This window comes from Bufo bufo, chromosome 4 (genome assembly GCF_905171765.1).
Source record: "Bufo bufo chromosome 4, aBufBuf1.1, whole genome shotgun sequence".
In the NCBI taxonomy this organism is placed as follows: Eukaryota; Metazoa; Chordata; class Amphibia; order Anura; family Bufonidae; genus Bufo; species Bufo bufo.
In genome coordinates this window covers 57,251,653-57,277,666 of record NC_053392.1, presented here as the reverse complement: position 1 = coordinate 57,277,666, position 26,014 = coordinate 57,251,653, and the positions used below count along the sequence as shown (strand labels likewise).

The following is a 26,014-nucleotide window of genomic DNA, read 5'->3' as shown; positions in this document are numbered from 1 at the left end:
ATTTTTAATCGTAGGTCTTTTGAGAGCTCTTTTGTGCGAGGCATCATTCACATCAGGCAATGCTTCTTGTGAAAAGCAAACCCAGAACTGGTGTGTGTTTTTTATAGGGCAGGGCAGCTGTAACCAACACCTCCAATCTCATCTCATTGATTGGACTCCAGTTGGCTGACACCTCACTCCAATTAGCTCTTGGAGATGTCATAAGTCTAGGGGTTCACATACTTTTTCCACCTGCACTGTGAATGTTTACATGGTGTGTTCAATAAAAACATGGTAACTTTTAATTCTTTGTGTGTCATTAGTTTAAGCAGACTGTGATTGTCTATTGTTGTGACTTAGATGAAGATCAGATCACATTTTGTGACCAATTTGTGCAGAAATCCATATCATGCCAAAGGGTTCACATACTTTTTCTTGCAACTGTATAGTCAATGAATTTACTAGAATTAGAACAAAATTACTAATGCTGTGTGTTTTAGACACTTTCTGCACCTCTCTAGAAAATGGGGATTACTTAGAGGGAAAGAGATGTTGCTCAGTGTGATAGTGAGTGGCTTAAAAGGTGTCACATTGCATCCAGATTTTGGCTCGAAAAGGGGTCTACAATGCGTCAACCAAGCTAGAAAAATATGTAGATGTGGCTAATTTAGCATCCAGCATGACTCAATGTGGCAAATTTGTCACATCTAGTTTAGTTCTAAAGTGTCTTAGGGGGTCATGTATTAAAGTTCTACTCCTGTGCAAGTGCCATTTTGCACCAAACTTTTGCTAATATTTGCTGTTTTACACCGCTCTCACCACTTTAGAAAAATATGTGTGGGGAAGGTGAGCATGTATAGATACAGTACGGGGAGGTTTATCTCTGTGCTTATTTCCCAGTGCCTTTTTTCTGGTATAAAAAGTCTCAAAATTCATGTCTGTGACTTTTTAAATGTCACATGCAGCTATTCTGTTTCTGTGCTGACACTTTCTGAAAGGGAGGCATGGTATTCATCTTCATTTGTTCCTAGAATTTGAAGACAGAAATCTACAACAGCTCAGAGCTACAGTAGATTGTATTCTGGCAGATGGACTGGCAGCATATTTTATGATGTAGCCTGTGTCTCGTCATAAATAAGGTGCATCCTCCGGTGTAAAATGCTGGGCTTTGATAAATCTCCACCTTTATGTTAATGTCAGATTTATCATTGTACTTATTTTTAAAGAATCTAAAAAAAAAAGTCATAAAATCACTCAAGAAGGAGGTGTTGTAAGAAAACTGGAGTAGCATTTCTAGGCAAAAATGTTAGGCTTAAGGATGCGCCAAATTTATCACGCAACATGTGACTTTCGATAAATTTGACGTAGGTTTTTCCAGCAGAAACTCAAAACTGACTTCAAAAAGTTCCATCCTGACACAGTCCCCCCTGGCGCACAGCTGTTTATAAATTTGGTGCATCAGAAATATATGCAGCAATGTTTTGTCAGTTTTCCCTTTCAGACTAGCTCTGAGGTGGCTTATATTGGCAAAAGAAATTTGTGCCAAAATCAAGTAATGAACATTGATAAATGTGTCTAAATGTTTGCTGTGAAATCTTGAATTTAAGATCGAGAAAAATGTCACATAACAGGTACAAATACAATAATAAATGTGCCCCAGTATCAGAAAATCTGCCTCAATATTTCTTTAATAACCTAATTTCTTGATTCCGCTTCAACAAACCTTGTGCTACTTGGTTTTCCCGAGATGATGAGTTGAGCAGGTCTTGACTATACATCTCTATCATCGCAGCTCAACTGTGGACTTGCGGCACAAGCAATTTTAATACCTAAGTGAAAAACCTAATTTGACCAATTGAGCAATCATGGTAGTATGTGACTTGGCTTCTCGGAGCTCGCTAATGGGAGACATCTCATAGTGAAGAAAACAGCCACAGATTCCTCAAAACTGCAAGACCGTGGAGATGTCGATGTCCATCAGGGAAGCAATGTTGAAACCTATGTCTCGAACTGAACGCTATAGCTATTTCTGATTTCTGTTGGCACTCATTTTCTAAGCCATGTCGCCTTCGAGTAGTTCAGTTCTTGGCAGCCAAACTGGACCTGGCAAAGGCAGCTCTCTTGTTTTTGCCAGAAGTAAGAAAAGTGCTGTTCTGTTGCAGCTGTGGCACGTATGGAAGTTTGGAACCAAGGCAACAGAAGAGGGAATAAAAAAAAACTAAAAAAAAAAAAACTTCAATCTGTTCCACTCTCTACTGTAAATTATAACCCTGCTTTTTTAATTTCCTTTTTCAGTACAATGTTATTCATTCCCTTCCAAAGTAAATACAGGTCTCCAAGACTGAACAACTTGGGAGAACAAACTGTCCTCTCTCCACAGTCTTCACCTGTCAAGGTCCTGATTAAACACATATATCCTTATGGTAAGTATGAAAGATACGGTGGCCTTCGCGATGTGTCAAGGAAACCAGGTCATGATATGTTTAGTTGGGATGGATAATGGGAGGTAAAAAAAACTCAGTGGGGAACACGACTGACTCCCTTAGAACCTAGTCCTAAAGGATGTCAGTTGTATTTTATGGCCTTATTTTAGGGGTCATATATAATATTTATATATCCTTTTACATTTAGAAGACAAATATTTTGCCAGGTAATGAAGTGTCAACTCCTGGAAAACAAACCAGAGAAGCTGGTTGGGTGTTGTTTGGCACTGTACAGTAGGTCCATAATAGACCTACAGGAGGTTGTTCAGATGCAGACTCAAGTTACTCATTTCATCCCCTTTGACTGCCTTCTCTTGTCCGCAGTATGTTCTCCTCCAAGACAGATTGGTAAGGTTCACTGTATGTGAGCTACTTTACGTGTGTTGTGACTCTGACTTTGCCTCTAGATTCTGAAAGAAAAATCACAGAAAATAATGCAATAACACAATAGATGCAAACATTATATATGGACTAAGACCTCACTCTGATATGATTTATTTTGATCAAAACACAACGGTGCCCGCCTACCAGCGCCAAGGTGGTCTCCGGGAGGCAGGACCTACTCTAAACCTATCTATACTGTTGGGCATCTACATTCAGGATATGTTTAGTCCGTAGTGTATACTTGAAGGAGTGGCACCTTCAAGTGTGAATGCGCTTCTGTTTTATCTTGGGAATAGCATTTTTGTGCACTTTTGCCCCACCTATTCCACAGGCCACCTTGATTAGGGTGGTACATATAGTTGTGTGCTCCTCCTCTCATTGGTTGCTGGATGCACACAGAGGTGACAAGGAGCAGCGCACTATATGTGAAGGGTCTGCTCTCCTGAATGTAGGTACACAACAGCATAGATAGGTTTAGAGTAGGACCTGCCTGACTGAGATCACCTTGGCGCTGGTAGGCAGGCACAGATGTTTTTCTGAAAATATATTGGCTGAGAGTATCAGATTTTATCATATCAGATTGATGGCTTAGTCCATATATAATGTTCGCATCTATTGTATCAGTGCAATATTTTCTGTGATTTTTATTTTATAAATGTAACCATGCACACCTGCATATTCATTTATTAGATCATGCAGGATGTTTTTTTAATCTGTTTTTGTGATTTTTGTTTTGCCTCTGGATTCTGCCTTTATCTTGCTGTTTCAGATTTGACTGGTGGGACCACATGGCTTCTCCTCTACAATAGTGAAAGTTAGTTTAGTAATATTAATGAATCACTTAATAAATTACACACAATACTGAAATATTGGTAAAGTGGGGTTCAGCCATAACAATATGAAATAAATATAATATAAATATAATAAATATGATATAACCCTTTGCCACTGTGAAAAGGTAAAGGTGACAATGTTTAAAACATCCTATATGTGAAAAAAGGGGCACAATTCTCCCAAAGCACCTCATAAAGTAACAGCAACCACATAATAAAATAGGCTTTTAGGACACGCTTTTCATTATTCACAAGATGTGTGATTAACCACGGTTCAAAAACTGTGCAGTGTGAACATCACTAGTAAAAAAACATTACATACGCTTTGGCCAAAATGTACACCAATGCCTCATTCAACATCCAGCATAGAGGCAGGGCAGAGTGCTGGTTGCAGAGTGCTATTGCATTTGTGTTTTTGCGTTTGTATGTGTATTTCGCCATAGCGATGTGCACCTGCATACAGGGTTGTGCTGACTGAACCCCCCACATTTTTTCTTTGTAGTATATATTGGAGGCGTGGCGATCTCCATGCAGTCATGCACACCTGACCAGTTAGTCTGCCCTGGAGGCTGGTTTTAAAGTCAGTATAAAACTGAGTCTGCTTTTACAGCGCCTACCAGTAGCCATTTGGCTCCAGGAGAAGTATATAGTGGGCTCAGCATGCATGTTGGTACTTGCATCCCTGGATCCGATGAAAGCTGTCACGGCACCGGACGGGGTTAAAAGCAGAGTGTGCCTGGCATGCCTGAAGTGTGACTGAACCCCCCACATTTTTTCTTTGTAGTAAAAAAACATACCTGTCAAGGACGTACCGAGACATACGGACGTCTTCGCGACAGTGGGTGACAGAAGATCTGTGAGACTGGCAACACAGGCTTTGATCTGACAGGTTTCTTTGTGGATCAGTAGACATCTGTGTTGTTTCTGGTACTATCCACACTTCTAACCTCCAGGTGTTGCTATTGTTATTATTTAACTTTTGTTATTTATAGTTGCGTCTCCCACAATGCTGTGCGGTTTATAGCTTCAGTGGTATCTTTGGTCTGCTGGTGTTTGGTTCTCAGCTGAGTTCCTGTTGCTGCTTTAGCTACTGGAAAGTTAGGCCTAAGTGTAGGCCTGAGGAAGACTCCTGGTTGTCCCTCCTTTCTGGAGGAACAGGTAGTCTCAGTCCTGTCACTATTGCCAGGGTCTTTTAGGGTGAGTTAGGACTCTAGGTACTCCTGCGTATGAACTCACCTACCTTTGGGGTCTGTTCATACTGATAGCCAGTCAGGACTGTGACTAGGGATTTGACTAGGAGGTGTCCTTCTTTCTTCCCTTGCTTTCAGGCCTTGTTCCTTGTTCCCTCTCCTTCTTCGTCTGGTGTGGTGTCTCCCTCCCACACACGGGCGTGACAATATTACCTTACAGGTGGATGAAGTCTGAGGTAAATTGCTCACTAAAGATAAGAATATATGTCAAGAGAATTTGATGTATGGTCACACATGCCAGTAGCATCAGATATGAGAAGGGGGACCCGTACACCCTTTGAAGAAGTCGCCGCCCACTGTCAATAGGACAGGGACCCCTAACCAAGGCAAGGGGGTGAATGTGGAGCCCTATACAGTGTCCCAAACCACCCAGTTAGGCACTATAAGGGAGACTTGGTCCAGGACTGACATGGTCCAATAAGGCATAACTAGCACAAACGTGTATCGATCCCAGAAGTACAACCATACAGGGAATTACTATATGTAAATGGCACACACCTCAATATAGCATTGCTGTGAGAGCAAGTATAAGAAGTATAAAATAAAGAGTATTAATGGTACGTATTGGTAAGTTGGTGCCATCTGGAGTCTATATGTACACAAAAGACAGAGAACTACAAAGCGCATAATAAAAATGAGCACAAAAAGAACATAAATTACAAAAAATAAAAATGAATTGTGGATACATAACTAAGCCCATATTCAGGTCAATCCTTGATGAACATGTTGCTAAATCAGTTTTCTTCCTGGAATTGAAGAGAAACAACCTAGGGAAAGAAACTCTCACCAGAGACCAATGAGGAACCAAGAAGCCCAAGGTAACTGTGAGCAAGCGACACTCTTTTAGTTATAACCTCCCAAACTCAAATGAATATTTAACCTATAGGGTTTGAGCGTTTTGACTTTAGATATTCACTGTAGCTCTATTTTCTTTATGAGTATTTCCCTGTCTCCTCTCCTTCTAAGGGGTGGGATATGATCAATGATTCTGAATCTTTTTCTCTATCATCCATTTAAAAAAAAATGTTTTGGCATCGGTAAATTCTTCCTCTTCTGCCAAATAGTGTACCAATGTTGATTGAGGAGCACCTTCAAGGCAATCTCCCCTACATACATGGTATATAATTTTGGGCTGCACTCAATGTCCAAGTAATGAGGTGCTTCGGTGGAGTGGATATGATCCAAACATAAATAATAAAGAGAGAACCACCGCACACTCAAGGGTTATATGCAAAATAAAGTTATTTTTATTTTATTTTTTGACAAATCCTCCAAAAGAGAAAAAAGGAACAATTGCCAATAATTAGATTGTGACTGTTTTTCTTGACGTTTCGGTCACAGACGGACCTCGGTCACAAGAGTCACTAATAGAAAAGAAGAACACATTAGTGATAAGGGAAGGGGGTTGGAGATAAGGTAAATGAATCCATTATAAAGAAGGGTAATAAATACTAATGTATCAGAGGGAAAATCGGGGGGAGATACGACAACAGGTGTGACCTGTATAAAAGGTGATAAGGCTGTGGCCAATGTTAGAGCTGCAATAGATGTCCAAAGCTAGAGTCCTAGGTGGAGCGGTTATATTGTATTGGTTCCAATATAAGGGGCAAAAGGAGTCTAGAGAGCACATAATGGTAAAGTTGATATTTAATAGATAACATGCTAACAATTATATACTGAGGCATGGTGGTAAGCTGTAGTAAACCTTATGTTGGAAATAATATGTTGGAACATGGTGGTTGAGGGTGTCTTAAAGTCTACAAAAAAGTTGTATGTTGGCAATACATAAGAGACAATATGTTGGAAGCTATGTGGTGGAGCACGTTGCAGGCAAATATATGGTAGGGCATGGTGGAGAATATTACAAATATAATAGCGTGGTGGTGGCTAGGGGTATCACATAATGAAGTTGTCAAGCAGTAAATGAGGGCAGCAGCCCCAGTGCCGGCAGAGGAGGCTTACCAGTAGGTTGAAGAAGAGGTAAACACGGTGGTCCCCATGGCACAGCGTGTGAGCGAAACCAGCAACACAAGCGTTAATTTTCTTGACCTATGCATTCGGGTTGAAAATGGGCGTTTCCTTACTAGCTCCTATTTTAAAGAAACAGACGTGAACTCCTTTATTGATATGAAGAGCTGTCATTACGGCCCATGGCTCAGGAACATTCCGAAAGGACAGTTCAAGAGGATGGCCCGTAATTGTACAGAGGTGGGTGAATACAGAACGCAATGTGGGGTGTTAAAAAATAGGTTTGTGGAGAGAGGATATGATGAGGCCAATTTAGATGAATGCATACAGAAAGTAGAGATGGAAACAAAAGGAAAAAAGGAACATACAAAAAGAATAGTGGTAAAAGAAAATAGGGACTACAGATTTTCATTTGTGACCAAATTTTGCTCCATGTCACATTAAGAAAATGGTGAAAAAGAACTGGGGAGTTTTAAAAAACGATCCTACAATAGGAAAAATAATACCTGCAAATCCCTCTTTTATTTTTAAAAAAGCGACCAACATTAGAGAGAAACTCGTACGTAGTGCCATACCCCCAGTTAATGTGAAGGAGAAAAAAGAAGGAAAATTTACCTGGTGTGGCTTTTGTGCAGGCTGTAAAAATCGGAACTCCAGAGACCGACAGGTGAATATTAAACAGATAGTGTCTAAAAAGAATGGGGCTGAATTCCGTATAAAGAATAATTGTTCGTGCGAAAATGAGGGCATCATCTACGTACTGGAATGCCCTTGTGGGCTCCAGTACGTGGGACGGACAATTAGGAAGCTGAAAGTTAGCATCTACGGAACATCAAAAAAGGCTTAATGACCCATAGCGTATCAGCACACTTTAAACTATCACATGGAAAAAACCCACAAGGGTTAAAATTCGCTGGAGTTGAAACTGTTAAGCCACACTGGCGTGGGGGGGACTCGCTGGCACAAATCAATAGAAAGGAAGTGGAGTGGATTTACCAGCTAGGAACCCTACAACCCAGAGGGCTTAACATTGAATTTGACCTTAAACCATGCTTACTGTAAAATGACCCACCGGTGGCGACGTTCGGCTGTTCTCTACCTGGCCTCCTAAGGACCTTTGGATGACGTCAGGTTACCTGGCTGCTCCATTGGATAATGATGCCTTGTGATGGGAACGTCAGGGGTGGAGGCGGGGTCGAGAACACCTGAATGACGCTACCGGAGTGGGTGGCGCCCTCCTGAGTGACGTTCCAAGAGTGGGCGGAGATTACCTGTGTGACGTCCCAGAATCGGATGGCGTCCTGTGGAGGGATGTTCCAGGAGGAGTGGAAATTAGCTGAATGACGCTCCGGGAGTAGGTGGAGAATACCGGTATAATATCCGAGGAGTGGATGGAATGTATATGATGATAGAACTACTATAATAAATTGAGTTGGGATACACCTAGGACAAGAGAGGATTAAGTGGGGGATAGATTCTTATTAAGAGGCTGAATGTATATATTGACTATTGAGAACAGCGGTAACCCGAAAGGGCCTTTACACAAATTGGCAATAGGGAGTAACAATCCACTCCCGTGTATAATTTTATATTCTTATGTTTGTATTTTTAAAAATGATTGCATCAGTGTGATTTTATGTTATATGTTGTAAAACTGTTATTTTGAAAATGTCCTATACGGATGGGAACCACACCCGCTTGAATAATAATGAGAGGGCTGGGCTATTTATAGAGCTCGTTTGTGAGCATGCTCAGTCATCGCCCTTGAAGAAGCGAGGTAGCGAAACCCGGGTCGGGCAGGAACGTGACGATCATCTTGTATTTTTATGCCTTTTGTCTACTGACCTGTTGTAAGTAGAATAAAACCTTTTAGAACAACATTCTCAAGGGTGCTTCACTATCTTGCCTATCCCCTTAAACCCTGTAGAGGAGGAGGTCTGGGAGGACCATATCCTTTGGTTGTCGAGGAGAGGGGCTGACACCCTTGTATCATCCACCTGTGACCGGAATACATAGCTCCCAGCAGCGCGGTTCCAAAACCTATGAACAATCTAATTAGTGCCAATTGTTCCTTTTTTCTCTTTTGGAGGATTTGTCAAAAAATACAATAAAAATAACTTTATTTTGCATATAACCCTTGAGTGTGCGGTTGTTTTCTCTTTATTATCACCTACATAAATAACATTGCATGGACAGATCAGTAAATAACGCAGACACAAGTGAGGAAATGCCAGATGTGGTGTACATCACCAAAAAGTGGATGAGTAAAAGTTTCCCCTTTTAGCATCAGGGAACAATTGACTCAGCTGGGAAAACAATCTAATTTTATTCTGCCAAAGTAAGTCTGTATACTGGATATGGTAGAACCAACGTCTGTTTTAACTAGTTTATCTGTAAGGTTGAGAGGACGTTGGGAATTAAGAAGGGGACTCAATTCTGGAACATGTCTAAGGTTACTTCTAAGGATGGGCCTGTCTTTGTTGATGATTTTACCAATAGAGTTACTGCATTCAGAAAAGGTGGAAATAAAAGGGATTCGACCTTATGAGTGTCCTTCCTAGTTGTGACATAAATGAGACCTGTCCAGAGTTTGGAACCCTATTTTTATGAAATTGCAGCAGTCGCTTGTGGTAATTTCCATCTCCGTGCTAACTACCTCATCTAGAACTATTGTTTTGGCCAGTAAGAAATGGCTGTAAGGGAGTGAGTCGCGATTTGTTATTCCTAATACTGAATACGGTGTCCAAAAATGCCGTGTCTTTCCCGAGCAAGAGTAGGATGTCAGCATTCATGTCCATAGGAGGAATCTCACTAGCTAGATGTTTCAGGTGGGAATGATGGTATGCAGCTTCTGGAGTAGGAATTTAATCTCTTTTACCAGGTATCTGGTCGCATTCGATTAACGTTGACAAGGGTATATGAACGTTCCCTTTAATGGAGGAGATAAGGTATCCAGTGGCTCTTCTGCTATAAGTCTCTACATGACAAGAACAAGTGTTTAGGGGTTATGCCAAAGATCTCAAAGAATTTAGGTTTTGCCAGAGACCTTTTGCTTTGTTCATCTATAATGGCATACATTCTGGTGGCCTTTTCAGATTGCCCTTCTGGGTAGACGTTGACCAAACACACTTTTGCACAGCACTTGGAACTAGTCTCCTTGCCACATATTTCTATACAGGAAGAGGAGACAGTCGTTGTAGTTAGCTCTTGAGCTGGTGGCTCCCCGCCATGAAGTGTGACCGCGTTGGTTGAATTGTCTGGAGGCAAAGTAGGATGCATTGATGTAACATGCTTGTCACTGCTGCATTCTGCACACCTGATGATAGCTTTACAGTCTTTTGCCATATGATTTGACGAAGCACAACACTTGTAACACACTTCAAGCTCTTTGAGTGTCTCTCTGCGTTCTTGCAAAGTCTTTGTTTTGAGCCCACAACATTCTTTTAAAGGATGAGGTCTTTTATGGATAGGGCACATGCAATTAGGGTCCCTTTCTTTAAGGACGGGGGTGTCCTTCCTAGTAGTGGAGGTTGCAATAAGTGGGACGTTTGTTTTCCTAATGGATACTGTTCCCCTTAAGTCTCTACGTTTACTTGTTGTGTTGTCATACCTTGAGCATGAGGATGAAGCAGGTAGAGTGGATTCTGTGAAGTCAAAGCTGGAATCATTCTTCTTCCGAGCTTGGTCACTTATGAATCTGGAAAAATAAGAAAAAGAGAGAAAAGACACATTGTGTTCTCTCTTGTATCTGTAGCCCTGATCTGCCCATTTTTCTTGCATGCCGTGTGATAGTTTCGACACAACTAGATTGAAACCATGGGCAGTATCAAGGTAACTCAGTCCTGGCAGAGGTGCCAATTCAAATTCTTTTAGTAGGTCGCTCAGATCTTGGAGCTTGCGATTGTCCTTGCTAGTTATCCTTGGGAAGGCTTGACGTCTCTTGAATAAGGTGCTTTCTATAGCTTCAGAACTGCCATAGGTCTGTTCAAGTCTCTCCCATGCTGCAGCGAGACCTTCCTCTGAGTGGCCTGCATGAACTGCTCTTAATGGCTTTACGTGTTCTGCAGATTCTGGGCCTAACCAGTTGACAAGCAAGTCAAGTTCTTCCTTGGCAGTGAGGTTAAGATCGCTGATTACTGCTTTAAATGTCGATTTCCAGGCTCTGTAGTTTTCAGCATGGTCATCATACTTTAAGAGACTAATGCTTATCAGCTCCCTGCGCATTATGTATCTGGCAAAGTCTGACATGTCTGATCTCCCATTCCTTGTTGCTGGATTGCATTGTGGTGTCTCTGAGGCATGTAGTGGCTCTTGCACGTAAGGTTTAGATTGATCAGGACAGAACGATGTGGCATAAGGATTAAGCTGTGGTTTAGTCTCCAAGAGGATCAGCTAGCTCGACGCTAGAAATGCCCTTGTGTTTGGTGGATGTTAGAAGTTCCTTTGCTAAGAAGGAGGCAGCAATGGCAAAGAAGAAAGCAGAAATGGAGGCAGAAGCCCAACAAAAAATTGCGTTCGGCTGGGTTTTTCACTTCTCCTGGGTTGAAGTCTAGGTCAGTGCCTTGCTCGAAGACCTTCAGTTTAGCTAAGGTAGCTGCTTCTTCCTTTTCTGTTGGAGAATTTTTAGTTGGGCTTCTGCCTCTGCCTTCATTTCTGCTTTCTTCTTTGCCATTTCTGCCTCCTTCTTAGCAAACTAACTTCTAACACTGGCTTCCTCTGCTTCTACCCGGATCTCTATAAGCTTGTCATGTAATGCCAACCTTCCGGAACGAGAGGTTTTGGAAGATAAAAAAATATATTTGGTTGAAGTTGAACGATGGGATCTCACTTCTAGCAAGTGTGCGATGCGAAGTTCTGCCTTACTCTTAGTCTCTTATACTAAGCCATCCTTCTCTTGGAGAAGATTCTTTCTCTCTCTCAACTCTTCTGAAGCATCATCAAAATCGGAATCATTCAGAAAGGTGATGTACTTTGCAGACAGTCGCTGATAGCGGACATAGGCGTTGGACTCTGCTTCCTGTATGTCTGAGTTTTTGGGAGCAGGGTGAGTTTCCATATGTTCAGTGACTGAGAAATCCACCTCTTGTGGACATGTTATTCCTGTTTAAGTGGTACTGTCTCTTTAAGAAAGTATTTCAGCTTAAACACTGTGCTTATGAAGCCACGTGCATGTAAGATGGCAGACAGCTCTAAGCTTGCGTGCAGACTGCATGCAGACATGCAAAGACTGTAGATTTAGGCTTCGTTTTGACTATTCTGCCACAGATGTACGTTAGAGAAGTCTCTCACTGGTTGTGAGTGGTAATCTATGTACCAGCAATGGTAGACAGCTGAACTCACTAATATCCCTAGGTCGTGGTAACAGTTGTATGTGAAAATCCAGTGAGGAGGATACAATGGAGATGCTTTGAGTTTACCTTGAGCAAGGACATATAGAGGACATTAGAGGATATTAGAGGATATTAGAGGTCAAAACTAATGCTCTCACCAGCTCTGAGTCTGCTGCAGAAAAGAAAGACATAAGACCAGAACAAACATGATATGATGTCACCGAAAGGTAAGGAGTGGACAGAGAGCAAAGGGCAAATGGGATTTACAAAATACATTCGGGAAACCTATAACAAGAATGACTACAGGGTGGCAGCATTACATAACATGGTAATGATATGATAACAGAAATACAGCCATTGATCTTAAATGGAAGAGATAAATGCTGGGACAGCACAGGTGCACAGAGGTAAACTTGTGCATGGATGGATCAGAAGAATAGAGTGTACAGTCGTGGCCAAAAGTTTTGAGAATTAGATAAATATTGGAAATTGGAAAAGTTGCTGCTTAAGTTTTTATAATAGCAATTTGCATATACTCCAGAATGTTATGAAGAGTGATCAGATGAATTGCATAGTCCTTCTTTGTCATGAAAATTAACTTAATCCAAAAAAAACCTTTCCACTGCATTTTATTGCTGTTATTAAAGGACCTGCTGAGATCATTTCAGTAATCTTCTTGTTAACTCAGGTGAGAATGTTGACGAGCACAAGGCTGGAGATCATTATGTCAGGCTGATTGGGTTAAAATGGCAGACTTGACATGTTAAAAGGAGGGTGATGCTTGAAATCATTGTTCTTCCATTGTTAACCATGGTGACCTGCAAAGAAACGCGTGCAGCCATCATTGTGCTGCATAAAAATGGCTTCACAGGCAAGGATATTGTGGCTACTAAGATTGCACCTCAATCAACAATTTATGGGATCATCAAGAACTTCAAGGAAAGAGGTTCAATTCTTGTTAAGAAGGCTTCAGGGCGTCCAAGAAAGTCCAGCAAGCGCCAGGATCGTCTCCTAAAGAGGATTCAGCTGCGGGATCGGAGTGCCACCAGTGCAGAGCTTGCTCAGGAATGGCAGCAGGCAGGTGTGAGCGCATCTGCATGCACAGTGAGGCGGAGACTTTTGGAAGATGGCCTGGTGTCAAGAAGGCCAGCAAAGAAGCCACTTCTCTCAAAAAAAAACATCAGGGACAGATTGATCTTCTGCAGAAAGTATGGTGAATGGACTGCTGAGGACTGGGGCAAAGTCATATTCTCCGATGAAGCCTCTTTCCGATTGTTTGGGGCATCTGGAAAAAGGCTTGTCCAGAGAAGAAAAGGTGAGCGCTACCATCAGTCCTGTGTCATGCCAACAGTAAAGCATCCTGAGACCATTCATTTGTGGGGTTGCTTCTCATCCAAGGGAGTGAGCTCACTCACAATTTTGCCCCAAAACACAGCCATGAATAAAGAATGGTACCAAAACACCCTCCAACAGCAACTTCTTCCAACAATCCAACAACAGTTTGGTGAAGAACAATGCTTTTTCCAGCACGATGGAGCACCGTGCCATAAGGCAAAAGTGATAACTAAGTGGCTCGGGGACCAAAACGTTGACATTTTGGGTCCATGGCCTGGAAACTCCCCAGATCTTAATCCCATTGAGAACTTGTGGTCAATCCTCAAGAGGCGGGTGGACAAACAAAAACCCACTAATTCTGACAAACTCCAAGAAGTGATTATGAAACAATGGGTTGCTACCAGTCAGGAATTGGCCCAGAAGTTGATTGAGAGCATGCCCAGTCGAATTGCAGAGGTCCTGAAAAAGGGCCAACACTGCAAATACTGACTCTTTGCATAAATGTCATGTAATTGTCGATAAAAGCCTTTGAAACGTATGAAGTGCGTGTAATTATATTTCACTACATCACAGAGACAACTGAAACAAAGATCTAAAAGCAGTTTAGCAGCAAACTTTGTGAAAACTAATATTTGTGTCATTCTCAAAACTTTTGGCCACGACTGTAGTTACCAACTTCTATGCTGCAAGTCCGATCCCAAGCCTAGGGCGGCAAACAGTGTCTACACAAACTATCAGAAGGAGTTTGCACGACATTGGGCTACAAGCCAGATGTCCAACTACAAATGTTCCACTGACCTCCTGTCACCATATTCAAAGGCTCTGATGGTGAACAGCAAGACAACAGAGGAGGCTGGAATAGAGGTCTATCCTCTTTAGCAATAAGTTCTGCATTTGTCTTGGACAAAATGAAAGCCGGAGATTGAAGGCAATGCCATGTAGAAGCATTCTCAAGGAAACATCACACTAGTCCAACTCCCTGGATTATGATGTGGGGTGGCATAATGTATGGTAGCCTGACTCCTCTAGTCTTCATTTCAGCTTGGCATTACATTGATTTGGTCGTGGAATCAGTGATATGGTCATTTCTCTATAGTGTCCCATGAGCCTTTTTCAACAGGACAATACCAGGCCACAAGTTGCTCATGCTACTGTGAGCAGCCTGTGTGGCCTAACCATGATACCATAGCCTGCAGCATCTGTGGACTTGTCTACCATCAAGCACATCTGGAACATCACTGGTCGGCAACTGCAAAGAGAGCTGCCAGCAGCGGATCTTGATGATTTGCTTGCCCAAGTGCATTCAGTGTAACAGAACATACCTCAGACTACTATTTATAACCTCATTGCATGCCAAGGTGTGTAAGTGTATTTCTGCATGTGGTGCCTATACTCAATGCTGAATTTTTTTTAGATGTCTTGAATTTCAATGTTGAGAAGTGCATGATATATTAGTCGTCTTGTACTGATCCTGAGTTACAGCCTATATTATATGTCAGAGCTGCACTTAATATTCTGCTAGTGGAGTCACTGTGCACATACATTACATTACTTAGTCTGTACAGATCCTGAGTTACATCCTGTATTATACCCCAGAGCTGCACTCACTATTCTGCTGGTGGAGTCACTGTGTACATACCTTACATTACTTATCCTGTACTGATACTGAATGACATCCTGTACTACAGTATACTCCAGAGCTGCACTCACTGTTCTGCTGGTGGAGTCACTGTGTACATACATTACATTACTTATCCTGTACTGATCCTGAATTGCATCCTGTATTATACTCCAGAGCTGCACTCACTATTCTGCTGGTAGAGTCACTGTGTACATACATTACTTATCCTGTACTAATCCTGAATTACATCCTGTATTTCTCCTACATCTGGTCCATGCTGTTATGATGATTTCTCAACTGCAGAGTTTTTTGACAATATATATTTGGCCCCTCATTATTGCAGCCATCCCCAAGCAGCACAAATTAATTCAGATCCGAGACCACTCAGCAGAACAGACCCATAAACATTTAGGTTAAGTGGAAGACCCTAGAAGAAAGGGGGTGCATAGTGGGGCCTATACTTGAATGATGGAAATTGTTGGAATCTACGACCTTTACCATGCAAACAGTCTACTTATATTAGAATAACTTCTTACTCTTGAATATGGATCTTCTTTATAGATAGATTCACTGCTGGGTTGGTGACTTGGACAATGCCAGTATCTTCCATAGGCATTGACACTGTCCAAATTTGGTGGTCAATCAAACAAGATCATTCACTCTATTAGCAGTGCTATGAATATGTAAGGGGTCAGGCTTTGTGGAGGCTATTTTTGGCTCTTGAGTGGTATGTGTGGCCCCCACTCTAGGATTGGGACTTGTAACAGAAATATTTACTGGTCTCACGTGGTGTAACAAGCTTCTTACAAGAGGCAACTGCAAGAGCAACAAGTGTATGGTTACAGAAGAGACAGTCATTATCAGAGGCAACAAGTATAACAGAAGTACTTATCTATCTACTACAGCAGCCCACCAAGAATATGCCTGATAGGTCCTTCCGGGCCTGGTACTAATCCTGAGTAACAGCCTGTATTATAGTCCAGAGCTACATCCACAATTCTGAAGGCTTCAGAGCTGAAATCTCACTGCATTCCCTGCTTGTTCAGTATCCACATACAGCTTGTTGTCATCATTTGCAAATTAGAAAGTGTTTTCTTTACACCAGACTCTGTACAGTCTTCTGATGCAGGAAAAACTAACTGCACCTTGAATTTTCAGAGAACATCTATATTATTAGGTGGATGTGTAACGAGAAGGTTGCTGACTAGGGTTGAGCGAACCCGAACTGTAAAGTTCGGGTTTGTACCGAATTTAGGGTTTTTTGTACCCGGACCCGAACCCGAACAAGTTCGGGTTCGAGTTCGGTGTTTGCCAATTTAATGGCACTTGTTGAAAGGCTGCAGGGCAGCCAATCAACAAGCGTTTAACTCGTGTGCCCTTAGAAGCCATCACAGCCATGCCTACTAATGGCATGGCTGTGATTGGCCAAGTGCAGCATGTGACCCAGCCTCTATATAAGTTGGAGTCACGTAGTGCCGCACGTCACTCTGCTCTTACTAGTTGTAGGGATAGGATGCTGCTGCTGTGAGGGAGAGATTAGGAAAGACTCTGATATCTGCACTTGGTGTGAAGTCTGCGATCTACAGCGTTTTTGTTTGGCGGTGCAATGCAACATTTTTGTACCTTGCCCTGAGCCCAGTGAGACTGAAAAAAAAGTTTTAATCTGTCTGTTAGTTATTTGGGCGTCAGCGGCCATTTTGAGCAACAGCAGTGCACCAGCACTGCATATGTGCCAGGGACAATCATTTAATCCTGTTCTTGTAGTTCAGTGGCCGACATATACCCATTTTTAAAGTGCACCTGCACTGCATATGTGCCAGGGAAGGGAAAATAATACCGACTGTGAGTTCAGGGACCCAGGGGGTAACATATCCCCTTTTTTCTGCAAAGTACCCCTGTGCTGCATTTCTGACAGTGAAATATAATCAGTTAAATCCATCTGCTCCATTGTGGGGTGACATATTTAAATTTTTGGGTGTAAAGTACCTCTGAAGCCTGCACTGCACATGTGACAGGCAGGCACATAAATTCAGCAAATCCATCTGTTCCATTGTAGGGCTGACATATCCACCATTTTTTATGTAAACAAACCCCTGTGTTTCATTTGTGAGCGTAAAATATAATCTCATTTAAATCCATCTGTTTCATTTAGGGTTAAAAAAACAACAACTTTTTTTTGGGCAATAAAGTACCTTTTTGCCCTGTGCTACATTCCTGACAGTCCAATAAAACCACCAAATACTGCCGTTACATTCTTTGTTGAAAAATTCTAATTTTTGTTGCTAGAAAGTACTGTACATTTGCTGCCTACGCTGCGTTGCTGTCAGTCAAATAAAACCATTAAATATTGCTGTTACATTTTTGGGCTTCAAATTCCCATTTTAGGGTGTAAAGTATCTCTGAGACCTACACATGTGACAGGCAGGCACATAAAATCAGAAAATCCATCTGTTCCATTGTAGGGGTGACATATCCACCATTTTTTATGTAAAAAAAACCTGTGCTTCATTTGTGAGAGTGAAAAATAATCTCAGTTAAATCCATCTGTTTCATTTAGGGTTAAAAAAAAACTACTTTTTTTTTTGGGCAATAAAGTACCTGTTTGCTCTGTGCTGCATTCCTGACAGTCCAATAAAACCTCCAAATACTGCAGTTACATTCTTTGTTGAAAAATTCTAATTTTTGTTGCTAGAAAGTACTGTACATTTGCTGCCTACGCTGCGTTGCTGTCAGTCAAATAAAACCATTAAATATTGCTGTTACATTTTTGGGCTTCAAATTCCCATTTTAGGGTGTAAAGTATCTCTGAGACCTACACATGTGACAGGCAGGCACATAAAATCAGCAAATCCATCTGTTCCATTGTAGGGGTGACATATCCACCATTTTTTATGTAAAAAAAAACCTGTGCTTCATTTGTGAGAGTAAAATATAATCTCAGTTAAATCCATCAGTTTCATTTGGGGTTAAAAAACTACTTTTTTTTGGGCAATAAAGTACCTTTTTGCCCTGTGCTACATTCCTGACAGTCCAATAAAACCACCAAATACTGTAGTTACATTTTTTGTTGAAAAATTCAAATATTTGTAGCTAGAAAGTACATTTGTGGCCTAAGCTGCGTTCCTGTCAGTCAAATAAAACCAGTAAATACCGCTGTTACATAGCTGTTCGACAAATTCAAATTTTTTTTGACAGTGAAGTATTTGTATTAAATTCAACTGTCACACTGTTGTGTGACCTCAAGAAATTTTTTCTCTTTATGACACCGGCACAGCCTTACTGTCAGTGAACTTAATTGTTGACTATTGGCGGTTACATTGTCGCCTGACATAAACCATCTGTTAGTTTCGTGGGTGAACGCAAAGAATGAGGAGAGCGTTAAATAAGGGAAGTGGTCGTGGTGCTGCTGGTGTTGGTGGAGCTCCTGTTGCAGGGAGAGGATGTGGTCGATCAGTGCAAGCTACACGCACAAGTGAAACACCTTCCTCAGGTGCGAGTAGGCGACAGAACCTTCAGCGTTACTTGGTAGGGCCGAATGCGGCTCTACGAATGGTGAGGCCAGAACAAGTACAGGCGATAGTAGATTGGGTGGCTGACAGTGCCTCCAGTTCCTTCACATTGTCTCCCACCCCGTCTCCTGCTGAAAGATCAGAGTTGGCACCTACAGGCCATGGCCATCTGTCTTTCAACTCACCCCCTTGCAAATCAGGCAAGCAGTCTGAGCCCCAAGTCATGCAGCAGTCTCTTATGCTTTTTGATGACTCTGCTGGCAGGGTTTCCGTGGGCCATCCACATAGCCCTGCCCCAGAAGTGGAAGAGATTGAGTGCACTGATGCCCAACCACTTATGTTTCAGGATAAGGACATGGGAGGACCATCGCAGCACGTCTCTGATGATGACGAAACACAGGTGCCAACTGCTGCGACTTACTGCAGTCTGCAGACCGACAAGAAGGGCAGGGGTGAAGAATGGGTGGAAGATGATGTGGAGGATGATGAGGTACTAGACCCCACATGGAATCAAGGTCATGTGAGTGTGCAGTTTGGAGGCACAGAGCCACCAGCATAGCAAAAGAGGGAGCAGGGTGCAAAAGCGTCTGTTACATTCTTGGGTGACATGTTACCATTTTTGCCGTGAATAAACCCCTGCTCTGCATAGGTAACAGGGACCGAAATTTCTAAAAATCGTCTGTTACATTCTCAGGTGACATTTTACCATTTTTGCCGTATACAAACCCCTGCTCTGCATAGGTGACAGGGGCCTAAATTTTGTAAAATTGTCTGTTCCATTGGTGGGTGACATGAACCCAGTTTTGTCGTGAATAAACTCCTGCTCTGCAAAGGTGACAGGGACCTAAATTTCTAAAATTCGTCTGTTACATTGATGGTTGACATTAACCCATTTTTGCCGGTAAAAAAACCCTGCTCTGCATTGCTGACAGCGAACTAAATTTAGAAAAAATGTCTGTTACTGATCGGAAGATGCGCGACTACAAGCGCACGCTGGTAGACGCGCTGCTGATGGCATTCCCACCTGACAGCGGGGGCTCAGTGGAAGCACAAGGTGAAGGCTGAGGAGGTGGAAGAGGTCGCCAACGCAGCTGGGGCACCGCCAGCACCTCAGAAGGCAGGGTTAGCATGGCCGAAATGTGGATAAAGCTTTGTCAGCACGCCACAACAACCAGCACCACCAGCTGATATGGAACGTCTTAGCAGGAGGCAGCATTTCAGCAACATGGTGGAGCAGCATGTGTGCACACGCCTACACGTACTGAATGATGGGTCTGCCCCCCTCAACTTCTGGGTCTCCAAATTGGGCACATGGCCTGAGCTTGCCCTTTACACCTTGGAGGTGCTGGCCTGACCTGCAGCCAGTGTATTATATAAACGTGTGTTTAGCACAGCAGGGGGCGTTATCACAGACAAGCGCAGCCGCCTGTCCACAGCCAATGTGGACAAGCTCACGTTCATTAAAATAAACCAGGCATGGATCCCACAGGACTTGTCCGTACCTTGTGCAGAATAGACATGTATACCGGCCTTACCCAGCCATTGTTATACTCCAGCGTACTTTCTCTTAGTTTTATTTTTTATATTTCCCAATGTTTTGGGGTCTTCCCAAATTTCCACAAAAAAAAAAATAATATTATAAAATAAAATAAAAAACAAAAACCAGTGTTGACTACATCCTCCTCCTCCACCGCCGCTTCTTGACTTTTTTGTGAAGTTCGGCCGAACCCGTCGAATCCGAACTTCCAGGTGTCCGCTCAACTCTGCGACTTCAAAGGGCACACCATAACACCTTCAGAGTTTTGACAGACTCAGCGCCACTCTCCTTGATGAACATCATAGCAGATAGGGCTGTGCTGTAATGACTCACACAGTGTACTATGGGAATGTTTTCTTGTTAAAGAAGCTATATTGTTCGCATGATCAGTCTCCCAATACATACAGACCAATATATATTGATAAGATTTCCTATGGATAAGTCATTAAAGTATACATCTAGTGACAAACACGACCAAATTTCTCATCAAATGTTTAAAATTGATGGCAGGACATTGGGTGTATATTTATTTCCCATTGCAGTAATAAATGGTGGATGTAAGAGAAAGGTGGATGTAATTCATTCCAGAATTTGTCCTCCTGACACTCTTATTCATCTTGCTGGCAGAACATAATGACTTTACAGTGAATCCACTTGGGAGTCTAAGAGTTGGTTGTAAAAGCCGCCATATTACAAAATAACACAGAACTGTAGGTGTAAACTCGCTCAAATTTAGACCTCACTAAAGGAGGTTTAGTTTTCATGGAGTAGATTGCAAAGGCGCTGGCTCCATATGGTCTTGGACAGATCTTGGCACCTTCCCTGTGTAGTAGCCAACTTTCATTGGTAGACAATCCATGAAAATGTGCTTAAGGATTTCTCCAAAGGCTTCGTAAAGCTGACCAGTGAAACATTAAGCTCACTTTCTCAAATTCCTGGCTGTCTTCAGCATTAGCACAAATTGCTTTTACAGGACTTGGGATTTCCTCTGTGAAAATATAACAAAATGATATAAAAATATCTGAATCCAATCTCCAAAATATTTAGAAATAATGAGATGGGAGCCAGGACTTGATTCCCCTTGTCTCCGAGCACGGCACTTAACAGCAGTAACAGACGCTCTTTCTATCTTAAAAATACATGGTTTTCAATACGTTCTTTCTTGGCTGGAATATATGTGTAAATACTTTGTGACTGCAATAATCCACTTATGAAGTCTTTTCCTCATACAAAAATGTACTGTGACCCTATCAGGCCTAAACTCAGTGTCCCAATGGCTTATTACTTTTTAGGGTTCGATGCATCGGAAGAATCAGGTCAATAATAGGAACCATTTATTTTTGACGGAGGCTCCATTTAGAGTCATTCTTGACCCAATGTTTCCATGACTTTACATCCATATTTGAATCCTATTGATTATAAAACAGTGGGTAATTCAGGTTTGACTAAAGTCAATTACAAAGTCCCAGGGACCTCATTAAGACAGTATGTAAGAGTGGCTCCTGAGCATGCAGTTGAACAGATTTATTATAAAACAAAATGCTACAGCCAAATAGACCACTTCACCAGGCAAGGGCACCTTGACCTCCACAAACATTCCTACCAAGTTGGGCAGCGTCAAAGTGACTATAGGTTCTGCAGCCTATCTTATCATGCCACCATGGGTCTCTGAGAGGCTACTCTCTACCACAGTTTGCTACGCCAATATGCCTAGCATGTAGGTGCACCAGTCACCTTGTGGAAGAAACAATCTGTACCTCTGGAGTCAAATTGGCCACCATTCCACTGTCTCTCATGTATCCCAACTTGTCTTGGCGCAACCATGCAATGTACACAACACATACAGTCTGCATAAAAACTGAAAAATTGTCTCAAGTGATCCTTCATTGGAGCAGAGTACCTTGAGCTCCATGAACTCTCCTACCAAGTCAGCCTGCCAAGATAACGGAAAACTCCTTCTCATTAAAGACCATTGCAAAGGCCCTAAGAGTTAATTCACTCCTAAAAGGGTTATTGTAATATCTATGCTTTGAGTAGGATCCTAAGAGCTGTATATAGGTGGTGCAGCTTAGTTATTGTGCCCAACTCAGTAGAAGAAAGCTGCTTCCTCCTCAGAGTCAGGCACTGTCTAGAGTTGTCTGATTGCATCAGCCAGAGAGTCTAGCCTAAGGTGGGAGGAGATGCATGGGCCTGTGTAGTGAGAGGCCTTCTATCAGGATCCTTCATCACTCTATGCAGAGGATGAGTGCAAAACTCCTGAGAGGAAGAGAACAACCATGTTCCACAAAAGGTAGAGCAACTTAAAAAAGAAACAGAAATTAGTGTGTTGTAAAGGGTGGCCGAATTGGGAATATTGCACAGTGAACTTACAGGCTACGAACAACCTTGATGGCAATTTTTACAACTGCACTTTACTCGTTTAAAATAATTTTTTCGAATAGTCTTTATTAAAAATGTTGGCCTATCTGTGTTATCTTACTTTCAATTTCACTTTGAGCCGTCATCTGACGGCTCTGTATAGTCCTTATCTCTGAACTCCCACCAGCTCATAAACACGTATTTAAGCCACTACATGGCTCCATGCACACTCCTCTGTATTAAACTGCTATTGACCAGGGACTTTAAACAGTAACAACCTGCATAATTGTCATCACCGTCCATCATTGTCCAAAAATGCAGGTAAGAAGAGATCTCACCTTGATGAAAGACCTTCTAAGAGATATTTGAGTTTGGTGTTCTGCTAAATTATTGACCTGCATCATGATCAAAAAATTGAGACACTAAAAAACTATTTAAATGTGCGCCTAATGCAACATGTTGGAGTAAACTTGAGCTTCACATAAGATACTGTATATATGTATCATAAATATTCGTGAAAGTACAGAAGGTTTTCGTGAGGCCAAAAGACAATATGACTTTGTCTGATCCATTGGAAAAATTCAAAGGAAAGTGATAGTCTGTGGCTGGAAAAAGTCTTTTTTTGAGATGTTTTCAATTTGTCACTGCCTATATATAACAAAAGTGTAATTATACTCCTCCAATTTCCTGCTTGGGGATCACATGTGCATTATGGTTCCCATGAGGATGAACAGGATTTCTTCCAGAGCATGTTTCAGCCTCAGCGAGGACAAAAATGAGGTTTGTAGTGGAAAGATGACACAGCAGAAGTTCCCCCGTTAGGGTGCTGTGCTCTGTGGCCACTGTGTATTATTTTCTGCTATTTTACAAGCCTGACGTAAACCCACTTTTGATTATTTAAAGACTTGTGGACAGATTCTTCTCGGGAATGGTAGCATGCTGATGAAATGTGCTTCATTTTCCACCTGCTGCTGTGGTTAGGTTATCTGCGCTGTGCTGTATCACATCCTCTTCAGGAAAATGATTTAAACTAAATTGGGAAACGTTACTTTTTATTATCTAAAATATGCGTCAAGATGAGTTATTATTCCTTTATTACAATGACCTTAATTGTTCCTGACTATTAAATGTCTGTGAAGGTTCTCATTTATCCAGGTCATGGTATATCTGTAAAGAATAAATCAAGGCAACTAGACTTACTGTAGATTTCTTGAAAACGTTTCACTCGTTCTTCCAACGAGCTTTCTCAATTCTGAGTGACTGTACAAGAATTCTTGTACAGTCACTCAGAATTGAGAAAGCTCGTTGGAAGAATGAGTGAAACGTTTTCAAGAAATCTACAGTAAGTCCAGTTCCTTGATTTATTATTTACAGATATACTGACTATTAAATGTTTATAATGTTATGTTTCTTTGTTATAATGGCCTTTCACTTATATCACTTTAACGTCTGCGCCAGTGTTGGTTGTTTGTGGGTTTGCATTTGTGTCGTTGTGTCTATGGTAGTTTATGTTGCCAAAGTGTATACTGGTTCCGGTTACTTGTGGTGTGAATTGTACCAATGTGCTTGCCCCCCTCTTCAATTTGGTATTGTGAGGGTTAATCTTTCCCTTACTGTGTGTGTCTGCATCTGTTTGACTAAAGGCGGGTTCGCATTCGCGTTATAAATTCTTTTATAGGGTTTTGTTATAACAGAGTTATAACGGAATTTTAGGACGGAATGTCTGTCAAAAAATAGAATACCTTGAAGGGTTCCTTTTTACATTCGGTACAAAAATTCCGTCATATTCCTTTATATTTCTGTTATAACGGACTCTATAATGGAATTTATAACGCAAATGTAAACACGCCCCAATCAGTTTGTAAAGTCTGCTATATAGTCCTAATTTCTGTATCAGTTTGGTGGATGTCTCTTGAGTGCTATGACCTGCCCTGGTTGTGCATTAATGTCACGTCTTTCTTTCATATCTAGCAACATGTCTTGTTTTTGTCCGTCTGATGTCTGTTTGCACCCTGTGTCTGTTTGTACCCTCTGTCTATGCATTCTACATACTCTGAGTTCTGTTCAGTAATGGCTGTTATTGAATGGCGTCCTGATGCAACAGAAGGAGCATCTTGTGCTTCCTTCCACCGAGATGTCTTGAACACTGTCGTCTAGCGTCCGCTTTGTATGTCTGGGTTCCTATTCTAGTCAATTTCTGAAGTCTGTGGGCATCATTTCTGAAAATTTTTACGCCAGTTTTTGCAAAACCCCTTTTTGCAACTTTTTAAATGCAGTGTGACAACATTTTGACACACGGGTGTTATTGCACCGCTTTCGACACATAGAATTGTAGAAGGTGTGCCGAGGGCCAGGCCAAGGCCAGGACTTTGGCCCCTACGAATTTATCAACATTTACACCTAGAAACAGGCGTAAATGTTGGGAAAAATGACACCAGCCAGTGGCAGGTCTAGTTTTTCAGCCAGGCGCACAGGCTGCAGAAGGTGCGCCTAGGTTATGGAGCATTTACCAAGTGTCAACCGGTTCCAAGCACTTCTTTCCAGCTGAGAACAGGTTCTTTGTTTTCATGGGTTCCTATTCTGCTCGTCTGCCAGTGCTCTGTGTTTTGTGCCATGCCCATTTACCTGGAATTTTCACATATCCGACAAAAAAGAAAATGAAAAAGATCCATATCCGTTTTTTTTTTAACAAATCCAAAACAGAAATATTGAAATATTATTCCTCAGTGCCTAATAGCATCAAGTTACACTATTCAGCACATTCAAAACTAGTGAAATTGTGCCATACATTAGCCCAAAAGAAACCCATAAGAATGTTACAGTACATTTTTGAATATTGTTGAGGGTCATATTGATCTGCTGATCAAAACTGGTCTGGATTCAGAAACCCTTTGTCAACCAAGGGATGCTAGTGGTTACCATCTGGAAATGCTGCATTAAAAGCTGCATGAATTAATGTAATAAATGGACAGACTCGTCCTCCTGAGAAAGACCCACTCAATGTTTTGTCAAGAGGCCCTTCTTTACGATATCCATATGCCATAACGGGGCATATGGAAAGAGGTTGTCCTAGCGAGACATCCACTTAAGGTAAAAAAATAAATTAAAAAAAGTAGAAGACGCCAGTCAAATTGTCTTCTTAAATTTAATGGTCTACAATAATTTTTAGAAGAACAGAGAGACATTTTAATACAGCACCTCATCATGTGACATTTCAGGAGGATATCTCCTTTTCCTTGTTCACTCAAAACATCACCTTGTTGCACTGGGTAACCTTGTGTTCTTTACTTGACTTGCTTACATTTTGAATGGCAAAATGGCAAAAGATGCGTACAGCACCACCATGTGCTGTCCGCATCCGCGCTTCTGTTCCGCGGCCACACAAAAAAATAGAGCATGTCCTATTCTTGTCCGCAGCCACGGACAA

The 26,014-nt window shown here is 41.7% G+C and overlaps 1 long non-coding RNA gene across 1 annotated transcript; it reads right to left on the bottom strand.

Moving 5' to 3' along the window:
* Positions 1-576: 576 nt before the first annotated feature.
* LOC120999894 lies at positions 577-23,967 on the bottom strand. Its single transcript, XR_005778676.1, has 4 exons — positions 23,854-23,967; positions 21,301-21,309; positions 17,832-17,843; positions 577-587 (listed from the first exon to the last, which is right to left on the bottom strand). It is a non-coding gene; the product is annotated as an uncharacterized LOC120999894 (long non-coding RNA).
* Between the last annotated feature and the right edge of the window lie 2,047 nt (positions 23,968-26,014).